Source organism: Lepidochelys kempii, chromosome 2 (assembly GCF_965140285.1).
Source record: "Lepidochelys kempii isolate rLepKem1 chromosome 2, rLepKem1.hap1, whole genome shotgun sequence".
In the NCBI taxonomy this organism is placed as follows: Eukaryota; Metazoa; Chordata; order Testudines; family Cheloniidae; genus Lepidochelys; species Lepidochelys kempii.
The window spans coordinates 238,553,195-238,559,777 of record NC_136381.1 but is presented as its reverse complement, the minus strand read 5'-3'; the positions used below and the strand labels follow the sequence as shown (position 1 = coordinate 238,559,777).

The window sequence follows — 6,583 nt, the reverse complement described above, 5'->3', positions numbered from 1 at the left end:
TCAGCTTCAGAGAATACTTAAATTGTAAAAGTGCTGGTTAAATGTGAAATATGGCTGGTTGTAAATAGCTTCTGAGACTAGAAGCGCAGTTAAGGGTGGCTATAAGTACCGAGAACAAGGAGCTGCAGGAAGAAGTAAATATGAATCTCCTGCTATCCAGTTACAAAATAAAATTTGACAACCTTGATAAAAGAAACACCAACTGACACAATCTCATGACGGTTTACAGCTTTAATTTTACAAGGCCAAGAGATGAGAGTCCAGAGACTGAGAAATAATGAGCAGCACTTAGTGCCCCGCTTGGTGTTCCCGGGCACAATCAGCAGCAGAGAAGTTGAGGCTTCCCCAGAGTAAGGTTCAGCAAAGCCTGCTCCCGAGTTGGGGCAAACCGCCCCCGTGGCCTCTCCCCTCCTGTAGCCACTGGCACTGATCCCACTTTCTTGGACGCTGCTTTCCACCTGGCGTCCTGTGGCCGCAGGTAGGCGGGATAGAGTGAGTCCGGGTAGCCAATCGGAGCATCTCTTTGGTTTACCTTTCCCAGCCAATGAAATGGCTGGCTTTGGTAGGCGGGGCAGGAGCCTGCTCGCGCCATTCCACGGCCAATCAGGAAGTAGCTTTCCCTGGCAGTTACGGGGCTGGTCGCTCTTCCAACCCCCCGCCCGTTCCCCGCCCCTGAGGGGAGGAGGCCCTGTCCGGCTCAGCCCCCAGCCGTTCGAGGCGCGGCGCGGCGAGGCGGACGGGATGGTAGCTGGGTGGGGTGGGATTTTCAGCTAGAGGAAGCTGGAGCCGCGTCTCTCGCGGAGGCCTCGCTGTGCTCAGGGCAGGTGAGAGCCGGAGGCCGAGCCCCGCTGGCCGTTGGGCGCTGCCCTGGTTGTTGGGCTGGGGGAGTGACGGCGGGAGGGGCTGCGAATGTGGCGCTGGCAAAGGGACTGAGACCCCTGGCAAAGGGTCTGGGGATGCGAGTGGGGGCTCCCTGCGCGCGCCCCCAACAAATCGGGGCAGGTGGGGGAGGGGGCAGGTGCGTGTGTGGGGACGGGGCGGGGAGGCTGCTCCGGGGATGTCCTGGGGCTGGTGGGGGCTCGCGACCGGGGATGCCCGGAGGGGTCTGTGGGGGCCCCTGGGCCGGATGCCCTGGGGAGAAGAGCGCTGTCGAGGGGCCGGGGATGTCTTGGGAAGGGGGTCTGTGCAAGGCTGGTGTGTCTGAGCTGTTTCATGACGACTTCAGAGTTGATCAAGCTTGTTAGACGTTGGTTTTAATTGTTTGCCCTTATGCCCGGAGCTCTCTGAGCCGGGATCCCTGGGTGGTGGGAAAGTAAGAGTGTCACCTGACTGAGGAGTTGGGGTGTGCAGAGAAGGAGGCTGCCCCTGCATAGGCTTTACATAAGTGGTAGTCAAGGCTGGGGTGCTTTTACGCAACAGACTGGTACTGGTGTATGGGAGGCAATCTGTCGTCAAATCTGGATTTTATTTTTGCTGGTGGATGAATGGGAGGAGTGAATCGTCTCAGTGTGGGCTGGTGGGAGGAGATAGGAGGGACTAGCAACAGGCCCACTTGTCAGGTTGTTTGCACGTTAGGGCAAGGAAGCATCCTTTGATTCCTGATTAGCTGCCCATTAAATTAGTATTTCCAGACAGATACAAAAGCCTTGTTTGTCAGGAAGCAGATTCCAAGATGTCACCAGTAATTCAACATCAGTTCGTTGACATGAGAAGGCAGATGTTACAAGGAAATGCTCCTGTTAGTGTTGAGTAGATTGAATTTTTGTTAGCACAAAGATTAAATGCTGTTCTACACAACAAAGCTCATTTTATTTTATACAATCTCACTTTCTTTTTATGAAAGCTTGTTTATCTTTTATTTCAAATGATACTTTATATTTTAGAGTGCCATAATATGGGGAGATGGTTGTAATTTTAATACTGCACTAATCTTTGTGCATAATATAATCATACCTAGCTCTTTTATCTCAGGTTTTCATCCATAGACCTCAAAGTGCTTTACGCAGGAGATCAGTGTCATTTCCCCCATTCTACAGATGGGGAAACTTAAGATACTGGGAGGTGAAGTGAGTTACCCAAGCTAACCCAGCAGGCCAGTGGTAGTGTCAGGAATAGAGCCCAGGTCTCCTGAGTTCCAGTCCAGTGCTTTCTCCACTAGATTGCATTGCCTCTCCATGGTGTATGAACTATAAATTTAACTTGATGGGTCAACATGTAAGGGGAGAAGTTCCTTTAATTATGTATAGTGCTGCAGCCATTTCTTGTTTTAAAATGTAAGGCACCACTGGGAATAGTTAAGGAGAATTAATTTATAAGAAGTAATGGATGTGAATAAATCAGTGAGTGACATCAGACTACATAGCTAAACTCAGGAGACCTATTAACTTTAATTTATAGGTCACTGGTACCATGAGGTATTTTCTGTGAATTGCTTAAAAATAACTTACTTCACTTCTGTGAAACAAACTCCTTACGGATAAAATATGTGGACATTAATAAAACAAACAGCAGGCAAGTCTTAACGGAGTTTATAAATAAGATTATTCACTCGTTCAACTGTGTGCAAAGAACACAAATTGTGTTTACTGTGAGTTGGAAAGGGTGGCGGGCAGACCCAACTTCAATTTTCTATGTTCTCTCTCCTGAAAACATATTTCCACCTTTATTTTAGTTTATAGTCATAACAAAGCATCTCCCTACATTTCCAGGCTACTCTTAGGTCAAGCCACAGACTTCTTTAATAGTTCATTTCCTCACTATTTATTCTAAAATGTTTGGGGAAACTTGAACAGCAGTAAGTAAGTATTTTTCTGTCTGGAAAACTTACCACCTTGGACACATCTACTGACTTCACCATATTCTGATAATAGAGAAAATCAAATATTTTAAAAGCCCATTTAAAAATAAAACCCCTTTCCTCAATAAGAAGGTTTTTTTTCCAAGTCTCTAAATGCATGTAATCTGCTTGGTGGTCATCTTAAATTTACATTTTTTGAATCCAATTTGCACTTAAATATTTTAATAGTTGATTAAAATCTATTGGAACACTTCACTAAACTCTTAATTACTTTGCTCATTTTGTAGTACAGTATTTAACAAATAGAACAACAGTTCTTAGAAAGCTCAACTGCTCAAAGTTTTAAATGTCATTAGTGAGATTTGTGGTTTTATCTTGGTTATCTTGGTAAATGAAGGTACTCCTATCAGAAGGATTTACTTACTGATATAGTAGCAGGTTGAACAGGTATGTTTGCTGGCTATGTGTAGAAATTGTCACTTTTAAACTAAATACAGTAGTTAGAATTTTTGGAGTTCATGCAATATAAAGTCATCTGCAATGTTGCTTTTTGTGCATTGTTTTTTATCTGTTGCTTGTTGTATTTGTAGAAGTATTTAGTCATAAATGAAATCTTGTCTGAAATAAAGTAACATTTGCTTGTTTTGTTGGCTCAAATTGTCAGGACATAATCTCCCATTCTACTGTACTTGGGAATTAATTTTAGCATAAGCTAAATGATCCTAGTAGGATTGTGCAAAGCCTGCCTTCATTCAGAATGGTTAACTATACCGTGTTTGTAGTCTCCAGAAGTTGTCTTATAGCAATACTTGATTTAAGGCTCGTCACTTTAAGTTTTAATAAAAGAGTTGGTTTGTATTGTTCTTGACATTTCAGTTAAAACTTTTACTCTGATTTAAGGTTTCCCGGTTGTGTTCATAAGACAAACATTGTAGCACTGGTGTGGAGTTGAGAATGAAATTGACTAATCAATCTGATCAGAATGAAAATATGTAAACCGCCAATACAGAGAAAAGTAAACTAGATTTGTTTTAGATTTGAGTCCACAGTGAACATGAGTGTTCCTTTTTAAAATAAAAGTTTGCTTCATATGTGCAGGTATAGATGGAAAAAATAAAGCACTCTAGGGCATAATGCTAATTCTGGAAACTAGTCTTCATACTATTCAAGTGTCAAACTTAGGTAATTGGTATTTCAGAAGGGCACAGTGTAGAAACCTGTACTTTGGAATATGAAAACAAGGGCAATAAAGTACATACCTTTTAAAACTTTTTTGCATTTCTAGCAGGTCTTAAAAAATTTACAGAACCCTGGCTATACTGGAGAATATGTCCAGTAGCTAGAGGCCATTATGAAAGTTGCAACTCCTCCTCAGCATTGTGCTTGTAAAAACCAGCACACTCCTCTTTCCTGAGTGCCTGGGGGAGGGTGCTGTCACTGTCACTGGAATCTGCTGAGATACCTATCTCTTCTCTTGACCCTGGCAATTCAGGAGTTGTTTCAGTTTTAGACAATATCTTTTCATGTGCTTAATCTCTCCCTCCTTTTCGGCTCCCTCCCCACTTGTCTGAAAAACACCCAATGCCCTGTGCCCCCAGAGTCAGTGACTGGCCTGTGAGGAGGAGGGAGCAGCTGGGAACTGTGGGCTCAAAAGGAGCCCCTATAATTCAGGGAGAGGGCAGCCTTCCTCTGCACAAGGCTCGCTGTAGAACAGACCTTTGGAAGTATAGCAGGTACTGTTATAATTTGTTCGGAGCAGTTTGTATTTGTTTTATTGGAGTATTTTTTTCTTTTATTTGAAAGTTGCTTCAGTGAATTCATTGTGGGATTTTATGTCAGTGGCTGCAGCCAGGCACATTCTGTGCAGCAGCCATGCAAACTTGTACTGGCACAGCAGCAAGAACTTATTCCTGAGTCCTGACCTGCAGTACTTGTGCTGTTCCTGCCCTATGCCTCTTAAAAAGAGATTGCTGTGTAAATGATTGGTCTCTGGCTTGGTCGCGGGAGGTCAGATAGTAGTTGCATTCAGTAGAGGAGATTTTTTGGGGTGAGTGCTTGTTGTGAGAAGAGCTGCTGCTGCTTCAGCAGAGTTCAGGATCTCAACAGGACAGGTATCTCCAGCTGTGGAACATCTCTCTTGCATGTTTATGAGCCAGACCAGGTGAGAGCCCATAGGTGCTGAAACTAGAGGTGTGGGGGGTGCTGCTGCACCCTCTGGCTTATAATGGAAATCACTTCATACAGGGTTTACAGTTTGGCTCTCAACACCCCTACTGTAAAAATTGTTCCAGCACCCCTGTGAGAGCCAGAGCAGGTTGAACAGTTATCTTAGGAGCTCTGCAGGTATCAGAACATGGGATTGGTTTTGGTGAAGATTAGCAGCTTCTCAGGCTGGCACCACTTCCTATAAATTATCTCCAAACACCTGTTTTTAACTCACTGTGCCTTGGTTGCACTAGCTATCTCAGGACTCTTTCCTCACTTCCCCAGTTGCTACTCTAGCTCTTCAAAGTGTAGTTTTCAGATCCCCTCTTCTTCCCATGTGGAGCAGAAAAGCTTGGTGCCACAAAACTTCTCTATTCCTAGAAGCAGGGTTTATTTGCTGTGCTAACCTAATTTGGTCTTTCCTATACTAGAGAATTTTGGTGTTGCATTCACTACCACATGAAATACTTTGTATGTCAAGACTGCTTACAGTGTACAGAGATGTTCATATTGCTGTTGATTCGGCATTTCCTTGGAGCAAGGCTAGGCACTGTTGCCTTTCATTGACCCTGCATCGTTGCAGTACCAGTACAGACAGACAACCAACACTGGTATAAGAGCTGTATCAATACGATTAGATTTTCCAATGCAATGCTCCTGCCAGCCCAGAACGTTAGCTTGGTCACCGTTCAAATTGGGCGCATGCAGTTCTGAGAGTTGTTGAGGTTATTCTGTGGCTTCAGCTCTGTCCATTTCTTTCTCCATTGCTGCTCTAAGTTGCTTCACGTCCAGAGCAGCATAGGAGGATGCAAGAATAGAATTAAAAATAAGGCCTTATTTAGAACTTAAAAAAAATTCCCCTAAGGGATTAATTTGGAAAACAATGAACAAAAATCAAAGGCCAGATGCATGGCCACATACAAGCAAGCCCTCCTCCCTCATATGTGTTTGCATGCCTTCACTAGCAACGTTAAAGTGCTGCCACGGCAGCACTTTAATGTGGCTATGTAGTCGTGGCGTAGCGCTGGGAGACCGCTCTCCCAGTGCTATAAAAAACCCACCTCCACGAGCTGGTGCACTGTTGACACTGACACTTTACAGTGCTGAAACTTGCAGTGCTCAGGGGTGTGTTTTTTCACACCCCAGAGTGAGAAAGTTGCAACGCTGTAAAGTGCCAGTATAGAGAAACCCCAAGGGTTTCCACAGCAGTCCATCTCCCTCATCAGCATTTCCCATGCTCTTTATATCTTAAAAAAAGAACATAGAATAAGTTCACTCGCTAAGAGGTACAGAAAAGCTGCTTTGGTGCTCTCCAAGTAGATCCACTTCACACTTCATTATCCACTTGTCCTATCCCTCTAGCCCTTGAGAAGAGGTACATCGTGCAGGGTCCACATTGCATAGCATTTTTTGTTTTGGTTTTTGTTTTGAAAGGTGGGTGAGAGAGAGGGAGACTGGCTTGGACACTTAGGAACAGTGTGAACTCCTTTTGGGCCTGGATCCTCCCATCTTTGGATCCTAGGGAGATGGAAAACATTAGCTTATTGCTTTTACTTTGCATCTCAGTAATTTGAAAGAATA

At 44.3% G+C, this 6,583-nt stretch overlaps 1 protein-coding gene across 4 annotated transcripts in view; it reads left to right on the top strand.

Annotated features, from left to right (window-relative positions):
* Positions 1 to 684: 684 nt before the first annotated feature.
* The window catches only part of MPP7 (MAGUK p55 scaffold protein 7), a 337,776-nt gene continuing 331,877 nt past the window's right edge, over positions 685 to 6,583 (top strand). For all 4 annotated transcript variants that reach the window (XR_013635439.1, XM_073334350.2, XM_078851842.1 and 1 more), the window contains exon 1: positions 685 to 824. The gene's annotated coding sequence lies outside the window, so the exon portion shown is untranslated. The remainder of the gene's footprint in view (positions 825 to 6,583) is intronic.